Source organism: Oncorhynchus nerka, linkage group LG4 (assembly GCF_034236695.1).
Source record: "Oncorhynchus nerka isolate Pitt River linkage group LG4, Oner_Uvic_2.0, whole genome shotgun sequence".
Taxonomy (NCBI): domain Eukaryota; kingdom Metazoa; phylum Chordata; class Actinopteri; order Salmoniformes; family Salmonidae; genus Oncorhynchus; species Oncorhynchus nerka.
Window position 1 is genome coordinate 42438552 of NC_088399.1, and position 18942 is coordinate 42457493.

Sequence of the window (18942 nt, forward strand, 5' to 3'; positions counted from 1 at the left end):
CCCTCGAAGCATCGTTACCCATCGCTCCACAAAAGCCGCAGCCCTTTCAGAGCAAGGGGAACACCTACTGCAAGGTCTCAGAGCGAGTGACGTCACCGATTGAAACGCTATTAGCGCACACCCCGCGCTAATAGCTAGCTAGCCATTTCACATCGGTTACACCAGCCTAATCTCGGGAGTTGATAGGCTTGAAGTCATAAACCGCTCAATGCTTGAAGCACAGCGAAGATCTGCTGGCAAATGCACAAAAGTGCTGTTTGAATGAATGCTTACTAGCCTGTTGCTGCCTTCCACCGCTCAGTCAGACTGCTCTATCAAATCATAGACTTAATTATAACATAACACACAGAAATACGAGCCTTAGGTCATGTAGTCAAATCTGTAAACTATAATTTCGAAAACAAATCGTTTATTCGTTCAGTGAAATACGGAACCGTTCCGTATTTTATCTAACGGGTGGCAACCCTAAGTCTAAATATTCCTGTTACATTGCACAAGCTTCTATGTTATTATGTACAATTCTGGCAAATTAATTACCGTCTTTGTTAGGAAGAAATGGTCTTCACATAGTTCACAATGAGCCAGGCAGCTCAAACTGCATATACCCTGACTCTGCTTGCACAGAACGCAGGAGAAGTGACACAATTTACATAGTTAAAATAAATTCACGTTCGCAGGCAATATTAACTAAATAAGCAGGTTTAAAAAATATATACTTCTGTATATATTTGGTGCAACAAAAAGTTTTTTTTTTTCGCGACTGTGCGTTAAATCATCACCCGTTTGGTGAAGTAGGCTGTGATTTGATGAGAAATTAATAGGCACCGCATCGATTTATATGCAACACAGGGCAAGCTAGATAACTACACATGGTTGATGACATTACTAGTTTAACTAGTGATTATGTTAAGATAAGTTTAATGCTAGCTAGCAACTTACCTTGGCTTTTTGCTGTACTCACGTAACAGGTAGTCAGCCTGCCACGCAGTCTCCTCGTGGAGTGCAATGCAATCGGCCACAATCGGTGTCCAAAAAGACCGATTACCGATTGTTATGAATCGGCCATTCCGATTGATCGGTGGACCTCTAGTAGGTAGCATCATGGTTTGGAACTGCTTTGCTGCTTCAGGGCCTAGACAGCTTGATATCATCAACAGGAACATGAATTCCCAAGTTTATCAAGACATTTTGAAGGAGAATGTTAGGCAATCTGTCCGCCAATTGAATCTCAACAGAAGTTGGGTGATGCAACAGGACAACGACCCAAAATAAATCAACAGAAAACAATAAGATTCTGGAGTGGCCCAGTCAGAGTCCTGACCTCAACCTGATTGAGATGCTGTGGCATGACCTCAAGAGAGTGGTTCATACCAGACATCCCAAGAATATTTCTGAACTGAAACAGTTTTGTAAAGAGGAATGGTCCAAAATTCCTCCTGACCGTTGTGCAGGTCTGATCCACAACAACTGGTTGAGGTTATTGCTGCCAAAGGAGAGTCAATCAGTTATTAAATTCAAGGTTTCACATTCTTTTCCCACCCTGCACTGTGAATGTTTACATAGCTTGTTCAATAAAGACAAGACCATGTATAATTGTTTGTGTGTTATTAGTTTAAGCAGACTGTTTGTCTTGTTGTGACCTAGATGACGATCAAATCCAGGTATTTCCAAAGGGTTGACATACTTTTTCTTAACACTGTATATACTTAAGTATTAAAAGTAACAGTATAAATAATTTCAAATTCCTTATTTAACAAACCAGACTCCACTATTTTCTTGTTTTTGTATTTATGGAAAGCCAGGGGCACACTCCAAGTCTCCGACATCATTTACAAACGAAGCATTTGTGTTTAGTGAGTCCTCCAGATCAAAGGCAGTAGGGATGAGCAGGATGTTCTCTAGATAAGTGCATGAATTTGATCATTTTCATGTCCTGCTAGCCATTCAAAATGTAACGAGTACTTTTGGGTGTCAGGGAAAATGGATGGTGTAAAACTTGTCAAAAATAGAAATAGTACACTACAGATGCACCAAAAAGTGACTTAAGTTGTACTTTAAAGTATTTTTTATCAAGTACCTTACACCACTGATAAAAACCCTGGTAACACTGCGTCCTAAAGTGGGACTTGAAAGGGGTGCAGCTTAAAATGGAGGCGGGAGAGGGATGGAGCCTGCTAACGCTGTATTAGATGGGATTTTCTACATGTTCAATGAAAATCAGTGGCTAGATGGTGATGGACTGAGAGATCAGCTCATTAAAATCAGTGGTTGTTTCATCCACTCCTGCCAATGGCCTCCATTCAAGTCCCTTTCTGAGGCGCTGTGAAACCATACAGTTTGACCGAGAGAGCGATCCGGCTGGTGGATGAGATTAGCGGTTGTGTGTATGAATGTGTGTCTCTGTCTGTGTTATGTTTTGTGGCCATGGGGCTGTTGACTTGAGAGGCCCATCCAATGGTGTATAGTGGCATGGGGTCAAGGGTAATATTTGACTGGACTGAAACCCCATTTAAAGACATAAAGTCATGCCACAATGCTTTGCTCTGTTCTCCAGTCTATCATAGAACTCCACTGGACCAGATCTGATCTCATTACATCACTGGCCTCCAGCTCCTGATGTTAGACCAGAAACCCTATGCAGCCATCCATGCACAGCCTTATATTTCAGATTTGTCTTCACCTTGGAGACTGAGGTTGTGTCCAAAAAGGTACCTTATTCCCTATGTAGTGCACTACTTTTGACCAAAGCCCACAGGGATCTGCTCAAAGTATGGCACTATATATAGGGTGCTATTTGGGACGCAGATCCTAGTCAATACAGAGGATCATTGATGGAGGCCTGAGTGAGATTGAGAGTGAGAGTGTGTGGGCTAGGGTGAACCACACAGTGATCCCACTACCACCCAGGACGTGCACCACGCACGCACACACACACACACACACACACACACACACACACACACACACACACACACACAATTTGCCTACAGGACAGGGATGTGGAGAGAGGCTGGGCAGCTGGAGGGCAGTTGGCAGGCCTGTGTTTTTGTGGCCTACCACAGTCTGAGGCTGGGATGGTTTCCGTGTTGGGCTCTGTGTGTGTTTCAGGCGCCTGGGTGTGTGTCACAGTGTAACTTACCCACGCCACCATGGTGGTCTTGGGAGGTCTTGTATGGTAGCCTTCAGGGCTGGGGTCAATTCAAATTGGAGGCAGTCAATAGATTTTTATTTCAAATTAAACAATTTAAACAATTTTGAAATAAATAGCTTATACTCCTCAGTTTATTGAGAAGTCATTGAAATGAAAATAGATGTCGTTTTTTCTCATTTTGAATTGTTACCTAAGTTCACGTCCTGAATGTACTGCCTGCCTTCTATTCCAATTGACTCCAGCCCTGGTAGCCGTGTAAAGGAATTTGTCTGCAACGTGAAAACGACTGTGATACAGGCCCGGCGGCACAATCACTGCCACACTGGTCTGGTAATAATCAGGATTTGAAACGAGAACCATTGATGTTGGGAGGAAAGGGGATGACCATGCACCTGTCAGGTATCTGTTGAACTAAACATTTGGTCTTGTACTGTAGTACATCACATGGACACACTGGATGAGTCATCTCCCGTGTGATCAATGAAGAACCTACTAGATGTCCAAGACCCAAATCGTCCTGTGATTATGGAAGGCTGCAGGGTGTGTCTTTAACAAGTGGGATACAATCTACATCTACTGAATGAAGCATTTCCAGGTATCTGCAGGCTACTTCTATCCCTTTTACTTTTGAGTTAAAAACAAAAACCTAGACCTACTGACTCCTCTATAGAGAGAGAGACACACACACATACACACACACAGGGTGGTCATGGGTCTGAATCTGGGTCTGTCCGCAGGGCTAAGCTTAGCAAGCTGCGACCCCCTCACCCTAGCTTCCTCCATTATAATTACAGGAAGTTAGCTCAGCCAATCAAAGAAGGGGGGTGTAGGTTCCTCTTAGCGAATGCAAGAAAGACATTGAGAACGTGTTGAAGAGGGTGGAACTGTCTTCCAGCCATCTCAGGAAGAATGAATTTGATAACTGTCAGGTTATTGAGGGATATCTTTGTTATTGAAGTTTCTACTTTATTGATGTCGTCAGGAGGATTTGAACACAGAGAGTCTGAGTTTAACCGGGCGGCCAGCTCTAGGAAGAGTCTTGGTGTTTCCAAACTTCTTCCTGTTAAGAATGATGAAGGCCACTTTGTTCTTGAGGACCTTCAATGCCGCAGACTTTTTGGTACTCTTCCCAGATCCGTGCCTCGACACAATCCTGTCTCGGAGCTCTACGGACAATTCCTTTGAGGGCTTGGTTTGGTTTTTGCTCTGACATGCACGGTCAACTGTGGGACCTTATACAGACAGGTGTGTGCCTTTCCAAATCATGTCCAATCAATTGAATTGACCACAGGTGGACTCCAATCAGGTTGTAGAAACATCTCAAGGATGACCAATAGAAACAGGATGCACCGGAGCTCAATTTCAAGTCTCATAGTGAAGGGTCTGAATACATACATAAGTATTGTGTCTAAAAACCTGTTTTCGATTTGTCATTATGGGGTATTGAGTGTAGATTGATGAGGAAAAATATTTATTTAATCAATTTTAGCATAAGTCTGTAACAAAGTGGTAGGCCACACAAGCTCGCAGAACGAGACCTCTGACCTCTGAGTGCTGAAGCGCGTAGCATGTACAAATCGTCTGTCCTCGGTTGCAACACTCACTACCGAGTTCCAAACTGCTTCTGGAAGCAACGTCAGCACAATAACTGTTAGTCTGGAGCTTCATGAAATGGGTTTCCATGGCCGTGCAGCCTGCACACAAGCCTTAGATCACCAAGTGCAATGCCAAGCGTTGGCTGGAGTGGTGTAAAGCTCGCCGCCATTGGACTCTGGAGCAGGTCCACACACAAAAGGTTTGTCAAGATCTGTGTGGCAGAACTTGACTGGCCTGCACAGAGCCCTGACTTCATCCCCATCGAACACCTTTGGAATGAATTGGAACGCCGACTGCGAGCCAGGCCTAATCGCCCAACATCAGGGCCCGACCTCACTACTGCTCTTGTGCCTGAGTGGAAGCAAGTCCCCGCAGCAATGTTCCAGCATCTAGTGGAATGCCTTCCCAGAAGAGTGGAGGCTGTTATTACAGCAAAGTGGGGACCAACTCCATATTAATGCCCATGATTTTGGAATGAGATGTTTGACGAGCAGGTGTCCACATACTTTTGGTCATGTAGTGTAGCTCTCTCGCGTGTGCGCACCCACAAGCATGCATTTTTGCACACACACACACACACACTTCAGAGCTCAAGAGCATCTGGTACCAAGGTTTTACAAAGGTATGGCTTTTCCACCCATTACCCAATCCCTTTGCTTTCCTTCTGCCAATACTGCAGCTGGCGTTCCTCCCACTCACTGACACTCTGTAGTCCCCATGCACACCCAGACACTCTGAAGGAAGAAAAAACATGTTCCCTTTCCCCTGGAAAACAATGCTCACATCAGTTCACAGACCCAGGGATGCAGGTCTCTGCTTGTGTCTGCACCAGACATTCTCCTCCCTCAGGAGGCCTAGGAGACAGGACGTCGGGGAAGAGGAGAGATGAAGGGGATAGATTCTGCTGTCTTCATATTAACAGAGTTCTGGGTTTCCTCATTGGGACAAGGACGTAAAGGACTCACCATCTCCTATGAGTGAACTCTCAGCTTTAGAACAATAGAACAATCACTTCTTTTTTTTTAGGCCTACCCATTTTTTAAACTCTGATGTATCTATTCATAGTCCCTCTGAGATTCCTGGAAGTGAGACATCTTTCATATCTGGATATATATAAAGATTAGCTCTTTGATAAGAGTTCAGTCTAGACCAGTGTGATATCAATAAGACTGTTATATTCCTGAGGGGGAAACACATGGTCTCCAGTGAGGTGAGGAGGAGGAAGAAGAAGGGAAAAATGAGGGGGTGGGAGGAAGAAGTTGAGGAGGCCTCGTCTTGTTCCACTTTTTACCAATCATCTCCTTTCCTTTAGGTTCTAGTTGGTCTTTGATAATTAGTGATAATCCACCCAGTCGCCAACATCACTGTGAGAATCTCTCTCTCTCTGTCTCTGTCTCTCTCGGTCTCTCTCTCTCTGTCTCTCTGTCTCTCTGTCTCTGTCTCTCTCGGTCTTTCTCTCTGTCTCTCGGTCTCTCTCTCTGTCTCTCTCTCTCAATCTGTCTCTCTGTCTCTCTCGGTCTCTCTCTATCTGATGAAGGGAGAAGGGAAAGAGCAGGAATTACTTCAGTGTCCTCTTTGCCTGGAAGGTCTTTAACCCTATGTGAGAAAACAGACATTATGTTGTTAGGGGGAGAAAGAGGAGGATATACAGGAGAATAAGGAAGAGGAGGGGAGAGACCGTGAGAGGGGGTGTAGTTGTTTACTGTTGTCTAGGGGCATTGGTTTAAATCCCAGGTGGGGTAATGCCTTGAACCTGGCTGAAATGAAGTCTGAATCAAGTCTGGCAATCACCATTTTTGTATACATGGAAAATATACTGTACGATTATGCAAACCTTCTTTACCAACTTTCCCTTTTGCTTCTAGGAGAAGACAGGAGCTGTGACTTTGGATGGCCATAATGACAGACCGTTGTTTAACCCCTCGTTGTTGGATGGTGAGTCTGTTTTCCATCCTTGAATTTCCAAAATAGTTTATTACATTGCGCTGAGTGTTTGATTGCCCTACGCTAGTCTCTTATTGTGTGTGTAGCGAGCTCAGTGGTGGCTAGGTGGCCTTGCCCTTCCAGAGAAGTGACTAATTGACTAACTCCAGAGTACATGGATTAGGATGGACGAGAACCCATACTGCAGCTAATAGTAATCCCTGTGTACGTGGCAGAATCAGACACAGTAACGGAGGCCAATGGATGCTCTATGGATAGTCCTGCTCCACCTGCCAGTCCCAGGGCATGGGTGTCTGTGTGTGGCTGATTGTGGCATCACCACAGGGTCTATGTGTGTGTGTGTGTGTGTGTGTGTGTGTGTGTGTGTGTGTGTGTGTGTGTAGGGGGGCTCTGTGACATGGATCCCTCTGACTGAGTGAGAGATGAATGTGGGATGGCACACTGTGCCTGCTTACCCCAACCTGGTCACCATGGTGACTGATTAAAAGGTGATGCGTGGAGCTGACAGGTTGACGGTAGCAGCTGAGCAACACTCTACAGGCGTGGGACTGACTGAACCTCACGTCACAGCTGACCTGTGGGCAGGTGCGACGTAAGGGCCATGAGGGCCTGTTCCAGAATGGTCCCCCGTAGCTGATCTGAGGACTGTTCAATTGGGGACTGAGTGTGAATAGAACAGAACGTGTGAAGGCCACACATCATTGAGTGCGATCGTTCAACATAAAGTGTCTCTGACGTGACCTCTTATACAGTACCTTCTCTCTCTTTGATTTCCACACTGTGTCAGAGAGTTGCTGCTGTGGACTTCAGTTAGCGTCCCTTAACCATTAAGCAGTGAGACTTGCCACTACAGGACCCGTCATAAACAACACAATGTGATGACAACACTGACACCGCTCCAACAGTGGGATCTGATCTGAAGCCAGTGAAGAGTCCCCTCTACAGAGGACAATACCTGCTTGTGTTGGTGAGAGGCTGTGGAATGCAGATTCTCACACTGACCTCGTGTCCGGAAATAGGAGAGGATTGTAGTAGTGGAGCGCTGGTTTGGACGGAGAGTAACTCAAACCCGTTAAAGAATGTCAAGAATCTATGTGTTAAAAGTTCCCACTGGGTCTCTCTCTCTACGGCTGGATCCTGGCAAATAAGAGACAGCTGTGTCGGAGGGAGAAGGAAACTGAGAGAAGTCACATTGACATTGATTGAATTGAATTGAGTGCGCATCCTCTATATGGAAAACATTACTGTATTGTACATGGACGCACACACAGGCGTATATACACACACGCACACACACACACACACACACACACACACACACACACACACACACACACACACACACACACACACACACACACACACACACACACACACACCAAGCTCAGGCAGACATGTAGCAACCAGGATGTTGGTGTGTGTTGATATGCTGTAACTCAGTGGGTAATTAAAGCAGCTCATGGTATTTTTTTATTTTTTTTAACCTTTTAACTTATGATTACACCTGTTTTAAAGTGCAATTGGAGATCTAACAGGTAGCCCTGCTCATTTCTGTTGGTTTAGTGGTCTACTGACTCGGCTCTACTGACTCGGCTCTACTGACTCGGCCCTACTGACTCGGCTCTACTGACTCGGCTCTACTGACTCGGCCCTACTGACTCGGCCCTACTGACTCGGCTCTACTGACTCGGCCCTACTGACTCGGTTCTACTGACTCGACTCTACTGACTCGGCTCTACTGACTCGGCCCTACTGACTCGGCCCTACTGACTCGGCCCTACTGACTCGGCCCTACTGACTCGGCTCTACTGACTCGACTCTACTGACTCGGCTCTACTGACTCGGCCCTACTGACTCGGCCCTACTGACTCGGCCCTATTGACTCGGCCCTACTGACTCGGCTCTACTGACTCGGCTCTACTGACTCGGTTCTACTGACTCGACTCTACTGACTCGACTCTACTGACTCGACTCTACTGACTCGGCCCTACTGACTCGGCTCTACTGACTCGGCCCTACTGACTCGGCTCGGCTCTACTGACTCGGCCCTACTGACTCGGCCCTACTGACTCGGCTCTACTGACTCGGCCCTACTGACTCGGTTCTACTGACTCGACTCTACTGACTCGGCTCTACTGACTCGGCCCTACTGACTCGGCCCTACTGACTCGGCCCTACTGACTCGGTTCTACTGACTCGACTCTACTGACTCGGCTCTACTGACTCGGCCCTACTGACTCGGCCCTACTGACTCGGCCCTATTGACTCGGCCCTACTGACTCGGCTCTACTGACTCGGCTCTACTGACTCGGTTCTACTGACTCGACTCTACTGACTCGACTCTACTGACTCGACTCTACTGACTCGGCCCTACTGACTCGGCTCTACTGACTCGGCCCTACTGACTCGGCCCTACTGACTCGGCCCTACTGACTCGGCCCTACTGACTCGGCCCTACTGACTCGGTTCTACTGACTCGACTCTATTTCATTTCATTACAGTACAACGGCTTGATTTGTTTGATCGTAGCTAGCTACATAGCTAGCTACACAGCCGTCTTTGTATCAAAGATAATTGTGTAGTCTAGAGCGACTTCCTAGGTTAGTTAGCCAGCTATTGTCGTTCTTTTAACGCAACGTAACGTAATCAACACTGCTAGCTAGCCAGCTAGCCCCGAATAGCAGCACAGTAGAAACTATTACACTCAACGGAACGACTTGATTAGTGTAGTGTCAACAACGCAGCCAATGCCAACTAGCCTACTTAGTCAACAACGCAGCCTCTGCCAGCTAGCCTACTTCAGCAGTACTGTATCATTTTAATCATCTTAGTCAATAAGATTCTTGCTACGTAAGCTTAACTCTCTGAACACTCGTGACGTGTAGTCCACTTGTCATTCCAATCTCCTTTGCATTAGCGTAGCCTCTTGTGTAGCCTGTCAACTATGTGTCTGTCTATCCCTGTTCTCTCCTCTCTGCACAGACCATACAAACGCTCCACACCGCGTGGCCGCGGCCACCCTAATCTGGTGGTCCCAGCGCGCACGACCCACGTGGAGTTCCAGGTCTCCGGTAGCCTCTGGAACTGCCGATCTGCGGCCAACAAGGCAGAGTTCATCTCCGCCTACGTCTCCCTCCAGTCCCTCGACTTCTTGGCACTGACGGAAACATGGATCACCACAGACAACACTGCTACTCCTACTGCTCTCTCTTCGTCTGCCCACGTGTTCTCGCACACCCCGAGAGCTTCTGGTCAGCGGGGTGGTGGCACCGGGATCCTCATCTCTCCCAAGTGGTCATTCTCTTTTCTCCCCTTACCCATCTGTCTATCGCCTCCTTTGAATTCCATGCTGTCACAGTTACCAGCCCTTTCAAGCTTAACATCCTTATCATTTATCGCCCTCCAGGTTCCCTCGGAGAGTTCATCAATGAGCTTGATGCCTTGATAAGCTCCTTTCCAGAGGACGGCTCACCTCTCACAGTTCTGGGCGACTTTAACCTCCCCACGCCTACCTTTGACTCATTCCTCTCTGCCTCCTTCTTTCCACTCCTCTCCTCTTTGACCTCACCCTCTCACCTTCCCCCTACTCACAAGGCAGGAAATACGCTCGACCTCATCTTTACTAGATGCTGTTCTTCCACTAACCTCGTTGCAACTCCCTCCAAGTCTCCGACCACTACCTTGTATCCTTTTCCCTCTCGCTCTCATCCAACACTTCCCACACTGCCCCTACTCGGATGGTATCGCGCCGTCCCAACCTTCGCTCTCTCTCCCCCGCTACTCTCTCCTCTTCCATCCTATCATCTCTTCCCTCTGCTCAAACCTTCTCCAACCTATCTCCTGATTCTGCCTCCTCAACCCTCCTCTCCTCCCTTTCTGCATCCTTTGACTCTCTATGTCCCCTATCCTCCAGGCCGGCTCGGTCCTCCCCTCCCGCTCCGTGGCTCGACGACTCATTGCGAGCTCACAGAACAGGCTCCGGGCAGCCGAGCGGAAATGGAGGAAAACTCGCCTCCCCTGCGGACCTGACATCCTTTCACTCCCTCCTCTCTACATTTTCCTCTTCTCTCTCTGCTGCTAAAGCCACTTTCTACCACTCTAAATTCCAAGCATCTGCCTCTAACCCTAGGAAGCTCTTTGCAACCTTCTCCTCCCTCCTGAATCCTCCTCCCCTCCCCCTCCTCCCTCTCTGCAGATGACTTCGTCAACCATTTTGAAAAGAAGGTCGACGACATCCGATCCTCGTTTGCTAAGTCAAACGACACCGCTGGTTCTGCTCACACTGCCCTACCCTGTGCTCTGACCTCTTTCTCCCCTCTCTCTCCAGATGAAATCTCGCGTCTTGTGACGGCCGGCCGCCCTACAACCTGCCCGCTTGACCCTATCCCCTCCTCTCTTCTCCAGACCATTTCCGGAGACCTCCTCCCTTACCTCACCTCGCTCATCAACTCATCCCTGACCGCTGGCTACGTCCCTTCCGTCTTCAAGAGAGCGAGAGTTGCACCCTTCTGAAAAAACCTACACTCGATCCCTCCGATGTCAACAACTACAGACCAGTATCCCTTCTTTCTTTTCTCTCCAAAACTCTTGAACGTGCCGTCCTTGGCCAGCTCTCCCGCTATCTCTCTCAGAATGACCTTCTTGATCCAAATCAGTCAGGTTTCAAGACTAGTCATTCAACTGAGACTGCTCTTCTCTGTATCACGGAGGCGCTCCGCACTGCTAAAGCTAACTCTCTCTCCTCTGCTCTCATCCTTCTAGACCTATCGGCTGCCTTCGATACTGTGAACCATCAGATCCTCCTCTCCACCCTCTCCGAGTTGGGCATCTCCGGCGCGGCCCACGCTTGGATTGCGTCCTACCTGACAGGTCGCTCCTACCAGGTGGCGTGGCGAGAATCCGTCTCCACACCACGTGCTCTCACCACTGGTGTCCCCCAGGGCTCTGTTCTAGGCCCTCTCCTATTCTCGCTATACACCAAGTCACTTGGCTCTGTCATAACCTCACATGGTCTCTCCTATCATTGCTATGCAGACGACACACAATTAATCTTCTCCTTTCCCCCTTCTGATGACCAGGTGGCGAATCGCATCTCTGCATGTCTGGCAGACATATCCGTGTGGATGACGGATCACCACCTCAAGCTGAACCTCGGCAAGACGGAACTGCTCTTCCTCCCGGGAAGGACTGCCCGTTCCATGATCTCGCCATCACGGTTGACAACTCCATTGTGTCCTCCTCCCAGAGCGCTAAGAACCTTGGCGTGATCCTGGACAACACCCTGTCGTTCTCAACTAACATCAAGGCGGTGGCCCGTTCCTGTAGGTTCATGCTCTACAACATCCGCAGAGTACGACCCTGCCTCACACAGGAAGCGGCGCAGGTCCTAATCCAGGCACTTGTCATCTCCCGTCTGGATTACTGCAACTCGCTGTTGGCTGGGCTCCTGCCTGTGCCATTAAACCCTACAACTCATCCAGAACGCCGCAGCCCGTCTGGTGTTCAACCTTCCCAAGTTCTCTCACGTCACCCCGCTCCTCCGCTCCCTCCACTGGCTTCCAGTTGAAGCTCGCATCCGCTACAAGACCATGGTGCTTGCCTCACGGAGCTGTGAGGGGAACGGCACCTCAGTACCTCCAGGCTCTGATCAGGCCCTACACCCAAACAAGGGCACTGCGTTCATCCACCTCTGGCCTGCTCGCCTCCCTACCACTGAGGAAGTACAGTTCCCGCTCAGCCCAGTCAAAACTGTTCGCTGCTCTGGCCCCCCAATGGTGGAACAAACTCCCTCACGACGCCAGGACAGCGGAGTCAATCACCACCTTCCGGAGACACCTGAAACCCCACCTCTTTAAGGAATACCTAGGATAGGATAAAGTAATCCCTCTCACCCCCTCCCCTGAAAAGATTTAGATGCACTACTGTTCCACTGGAGGTCATAAGGTGAATGCACCAATTTGTAAGTCGCTCTGGATAAGAGCGTCTGCTAAATGACTTAAATGTTATGTTAAATGTTACTGACTCGACTCTACTGACTCGACTCTACTGACTCGGCCCTACTGACTCGGCTCTACTGACGCGGCCCTACTGACTCGGCCCTACTGACTCGGCCCTACTGACTCGGTTCTACTGACTCGGCTTTGTACTGGGACTGAGCCTGTGTATAGCTTGCAGTCTCGTGTCTCTTTTTCCTGTGTGTTTCGTTTGTTTTTCCTACTTTATATTATTTCCTTGAATACGGCATTGTTGGGAAAGAGCTCACAAGTCAGCATTTCACTGTACTGTTTACACCTGCTGTATCCTGTGCATGTGACAAACGTTGAAACATGAAACTAATACTGTACTATAATTGAATTGTAACTGCACTGGCATGCGGCTTTCGAAACGTTCCTTAAGCTTTGCAACCTGTTTTAAGACCTGACTCTGCTTTAGAACACCCCAAACCCTCCCAACCCCATAACCACATACATAAACACACCAAGAGATTTAAATGCCCCACATTTCTTCAAATGTGTACTGTGAGGGTTTTTAGTTCCAATTGATTTCGCCACTCTGAAAACACATCCATCACATATTATGTTGAATGTCCTTTGAAGAACTAATACCGACTGAGCGACTTTGTTCTAAATTCCCTGGCTATGTCTTGGAGTGTAGTTACAACGAATCCCCACGTTCGTCCGCTAACTGCTTTTGACAGCAAGTGCCATTCTGACTGCAGGGAGAGACGGGGAAAACAGATGAAATCTATTTCTCTCCCGCTCACGTTATTCGCCTGCCAAACCCCTCTGTTTTTGATGACAGATTCAAATGGATTTCGCGTGTGCTTTTTACATACATACAGGGCAGAGGGCGATCTGAGCCGTACCTGGACTGGCTACGGTTGTCTGCATGGAAATGTGATGACATCAAAGCTTTGCATGCCGAGCCCTAGGCCTCGACCCTCTCTACTGTGTAGGCCACCCAGAGAGGAGAGGGCACAGGACCGCTTTTGCATAGATGCTATCTGGGGTCCACCCTCTCTCTTATCCGCGGCTGCTCTGGGTAATCTCTTAATTACAGTTTAAATAACATCCTGGTGACAAACAATAAAGAATGAAACAGACATAGACCGATGAAGCTGACGGATGTTATTTAGAAATGGTAAAATACCCTAAAAACAATGTGTAACAGACACTTGATAGAGATTGACTGACTGTATGGATGCATATATAGATTAGATCGTCGGTGGTGTGTTTTGATGAGATGTGAGGGTGTGACAAGTGGTGTGTGTGTGCAGTTAGGTGTTCTGGTGGCGTGCAGTGCCACATTCCACTTCACTCTGGACTCTCAACAATGGCTCACAGTTAGCACCGCACTATATCTGGAACGGGGATGGACAATGTGCAGCCAGGCAGCTTCCCTTTCGATCAGCCAATTTGAGTATAAATAGTGGAGCGACACAAACGCACATCAACAAACAAACACACACAGGTTGCACAGGCAGCACTGTGGTAGAATGCCTGGCAGGTGTTTAGCTCACATCGCTGGATTAGAGAGCCAGCCAAAATAGATGACGTCGGCCTCGTGCCGTCAACGTCCCCATATCATCCTCACTCGCTGTCAAACCCAGGACACTCTCCTAATATCATTTTTCTGGAGTATCAAATGTTAGACCCATTTCAGCGTCTGACTAATTCACCTGTAGTTTTGTCTCTGTGCAGCTGCTGGTCCTGTCTGTGTGCCAGACGCTCTGCCTATAACTTTCATATGAGGACAGATCATTTTAAAAAGCTTTTAAAAGTCACACTAGTATTTGTTGACGATAGACTAGGGTCATGCGGCCGGCTAGCTGTCGTCCCCAGAGAGTGACAGTGCTGGGGGGGAAGCTGGCCTCAACAGACCGGCTCGAGGTGACATGGCTATTTCTCTGGATCTCCTTGTCTTTTTGAGGCTCATTGACCGTGGAGACTCTCTCCTACATTTCTATTTTCAGTCTCTCTCATTCTTGACTCTCTCTATAATTATCTCTCTTTTTCTCTCTAGTTCTCGCTCTCGCTCCCTCTCTCGCTCCCTCTCTCTCTCTCTCTCTCTCTCTCTCTCTGTGGTGTTTGCCAAGACTGAAGGGGAGGGGAGGGTATAAAGCTTCACAGACATTTATAAAAATAACAGAATAATCCCTAATCATATTCCTGGAACAGAGATCAGCCTGAACGGATCAACGAAAGACCAATGCTTCTCCGTTTCTCTCTTTCTTTCGTGTCTCATTCACCCCTTCTCATATTCTACCATGTTTCTACTAATCCTCTGTCCAGCTGTAACAGTGTGCCGTTCTCTTTCTCTCTCTCTCTCTCTCTCTCTCCCTCTCCCTCTTGCTCTCTCTCTCTCTCCCTCTCCCTCTTGCTCTCTCTCTCTCTCTCCCTCTTGCTCTCTCTCTCTCTCTCTCTCTCTCTCTCTCTCCTCCCTCTTGCTCTCTCTCTCTCTCTCCCTCTCCCTCTTGCTCTCTCTCTCGCTCTCTCTCTCTCTCTCTCTCTCTCTCTCTCTCTGCCTGTCTCTGTCTCTGCCTCTCTGTCTCTGTCTCTCTCTGTCTCTCTCTGTCTCTGTCTCTGTCTCTCTCTCTCTCTCTCTCTCTGTGTGTCTCTGTCTCTGTCTCTGTCTCTCTCTCTCTCTCTCTCTCTCTCTGTGTCTCTGTCTCTCTCTCTCTGTCTGTCTGTCTGTCTGTCTGACTGCTGGAATGAGTCTGGCCTCTCTGATGAGTCTTGAGTGCCTAGGTAGAGTATAGAAGGTATCAGGTTACATATGGAGAGTAGCAGCTATTCTGCAACAGACTGGACTGTTATTACAGGTGTACCAGGCCTAGATACAGCTGTTTATTACTCAGACATGGCTACATATAATACCATGTATATCTACAGATTTCTCTACGTAACTACACTGAACAAAGATATCAACTCAACATGTAAAGTGTTTTGCCCAATTTTTCATTTTTCAACTTTTGTGCACACGTTTGTTTACATCCCTTTTAGTGAGCATTTCTGCTTTGCCAAGATCATCCATCCGCCTGACAGGTGTGGCATATCAAGAAGCTGATTAAATAGCATGATCTTTACACAGGTGCATCTTGTGCTGGGGACAATCAAAGGCTAAAATGTGCTGGTTTGTCACACAACACAATGCCACAGATGTCTCAAGTTTTGAGGGAGCATGCAATTGGCATGCTGACTGCAGGAATGTCCACCAGAGCTGTTGCCAGATAATTGAATGTTAATTTCTCTACCATAAAGCCTCTTCCAATGTCGTTTTAGAGAATTTGGCAGTACGTCCGCCCGGCCTCACAACCATAGAACATATGTAATCACGCCAGCCCAGGAACTCCACATTTGGTCTCCTGCGGAATCGTCTGAGACCAGCCACCGAGACAGCTGATGAAACTGAGTAGTATTTCTGTCTGTAGTAAAGCCCTTTTGTGTGGGAAAACTCATTCTGATTGCCGGGGCCTCCCCAGTGGGTGGTCCTGGCTTCCAAGTGGGTGGGCCTATGCCCTCCCAGGCCCACCCATGGCTGTGCCCCTGCCCAGTAATGTGAAATCCATAGATTAGGGCTTAATTCATGTATTGCAATTGACTGATTTATTTCCTCATCTGTAACTTAGTAAATTATTAATTGTTGCATTTTGTGTTTATATTTTTGTTCATTATAAGTAAGTTGTGATCTTGATCTCTTGATCTCTTAGGAAAGTTGTTTTATCTATTCTTATGGAATAGTCATGTCACTGTTATGGTTACCTGTTCAAGTACTATCATTACCACATTACCTCACAGTGTTATCATTACACCATTACCACCCAGTGTTATCATTACACCATTACCACCCAGTGTTATCATTACACCATTACCACGCAGTGTTATCATTACACCATTACCACGCAGTGTTATCATTACACCATTACCATGCAGTGTTATCATTACACCATTACCACACAGTGTTATCATTATACCATTACCATACCACGCAGCGATATCATTACACCATTACCACGCGGTGTTATCATTACACCATTACCACGCAGTGTTATCATTATACCATTACCATACCACGCAGCGATATCATTACACCATTACCACGCAGTGTTATCATTACACCATTACCACGCAGTGTTATCATTACACCATTACCACGCAGTGTTATCATTACACAATTACCACGCAGTGTTATCATTACACCATTACCACACAGTGTTATCGTTACACCATTACCACGCAGTGTTATCATTACACCATTACCACACAGTGTTAACATTACACCATTACCACGCAGTGTTATCATTACACCATTACCACACAGTGTTATCGTTACACCATTACCACACAGTGTTATCATTACACCATTACCACACAGTGTTATCTTTACAACATTACCATGCAGTGTTATCTTTACAACATTACCATCACAGCAGCCACCCTAGTCTACTCACAACAGCTGAACAGAACAGTCCAGCACCAATACCGTATCTGTTCAGAGAACGTAAAACACTAATCTGGGAATGTAACTTTTTGCTGCGTTTCTATAAACCAAGGAGGCTGGGCTGTGAGGAAGGGGGAGTGTGTGAACAGCTGCTCTACTCCACTGCTCTCCCCTCTCCCTCCACCTGTGTTCTGTGGCTCCGGCTGCAGAGCTGTGCTGCTGCAGTAGAGTACAGTAGTACTCTTGTACTTTCCTTAAAGATCAACTTCAATTAATGAGTGCCTCAGTGCTGGGCCTAGGGAGTCTCGCTGGCAGGAAATTTGAGGATAAGCTGCTTTTGTTTCACAGGGCCAATATTTTGTGGCTTTATTGGTTTCCTCATTCTCATTTGAGCTGGACACATGAAAGACCATGCACTCACACACACACGCACGCACGCACGCACGCACACACACACACACACACACACACACTTTAAACACAAATCACATTACATCATAAAGGATTCAAACAATGTAAAGGTTGTTGATGCATGGACATGTAAGGACACAAAAACCACCTCCTCCACACAGCTAGGCTGCCCATAATGCCTTAAACAGAGCAGGACCTAGACCAGTGGTCTCAACGGGTCCATCTCCAAGGCATTCCTAGTCGATCACCAAATATTTCTGTAAAAAAACCAACGATAAACCTTGCGTTAGTACTTTTTAAAATTTGTTTCGTGCTGTTGATGAAAGGTGCAATTGATTCAGCAGCCCTAGCGCCGGGAAGGCAGAGTGTTCCCATTTTTAACCATTTCATGTGTCTGAAGGTAGAACTTTGCCTACCCAGCAGGCCCAGAGATCAAATCAAGGGCACCTATAGGCCTACCTCTGGCCAATCAGATTGCACAGTTTCCTCGAGACTGTAAAAAGAAACCTTGAATGCAAAGTTGGTGGTGAGAATTCTAAACTTTGAAGACCATGACTAGAGACTCAAAGAATACAGCCACGCTGTTCTGATGTTTTTTTGTAGCCGTCTATTTACTACCACAAGCCAATGCTGGCACTAAGACCGCACTCAATGAGCTGTATTCCGCCATAAGCAAACAAGAAAATGCTCATCCAGAGGCGGCGCTCCTGGTGGCCGGAACTTTAATGCAGGGAAACTTAAATCCGTTTTACCTAACTTCTACCAGCTTCTACCAGCACCAACCAGAGGAGGAAAACAAACTCTAGACCACCTTTACTCCACACACAGAGACGCGTGCAAAGCTCTCCCTCGCCCTCCATTTTACAAATCTGACCATAATTCTATCCTCCTAATTCCTGCTTACAAGCAAAAACCAAAGTAGGAAGTACCAGTGACTCGCTCAATACGGAAGTGGTCAGATGACGCAGATGCTAAGCTACAGGACTGTTTTGCTAGCACAGACTGAAATATGGCATTGAGAAGTACACCACATCAGTGATCAGCTTCATCAATAAGTGCATCGATGACGTCGTCCCCACAGTGACTGTATATACATACCCCAACCAGAAGCCATAGATTACAGCCAACATCAACATCTAACCTGGACGCTTATAAGAAATCCTGCTACGCACAATGACGAACCATCAAACGGACAGTGTCAATACAGATTGAATCCTACTACACCAGCTCCAACACTCATCAGATGTGGCAGCGCTTGCAAACTATTACCTACTACAAAGGGAAGCCCAGCCGCGAGCTGCCCAGTGACACGAGCCTACCAGACGAGCTAAATTACTTCTATTCGCGCTGTGAAACAAGCAACACTGAAGCATTCATGAGAGCATCAGCTGTCCGGAACA

General features: G+C 47.3%; 1 protein-coding gene across 1 annotated transcript in view; it reads left to right on the plus strand.

Annotated features, from left to right (window-relative positions):
* Positions 1–18942, plus strand: part of bmpr1bb (bone morphogenetic protein receptor, type IBb) — a 119218-nt gene that overhangs the window by 3242 nt on the left and 97034 nt on the right. The window contains exon 2 of the mRNA XM_029654946.1: positions 6613–6682. The gene's annotated coding sequence lies outside the window, so the exon portion shown is untranslated. The remainder of the gene's footprint in view (positions 1–6612; positions 6683–18942) is intronic.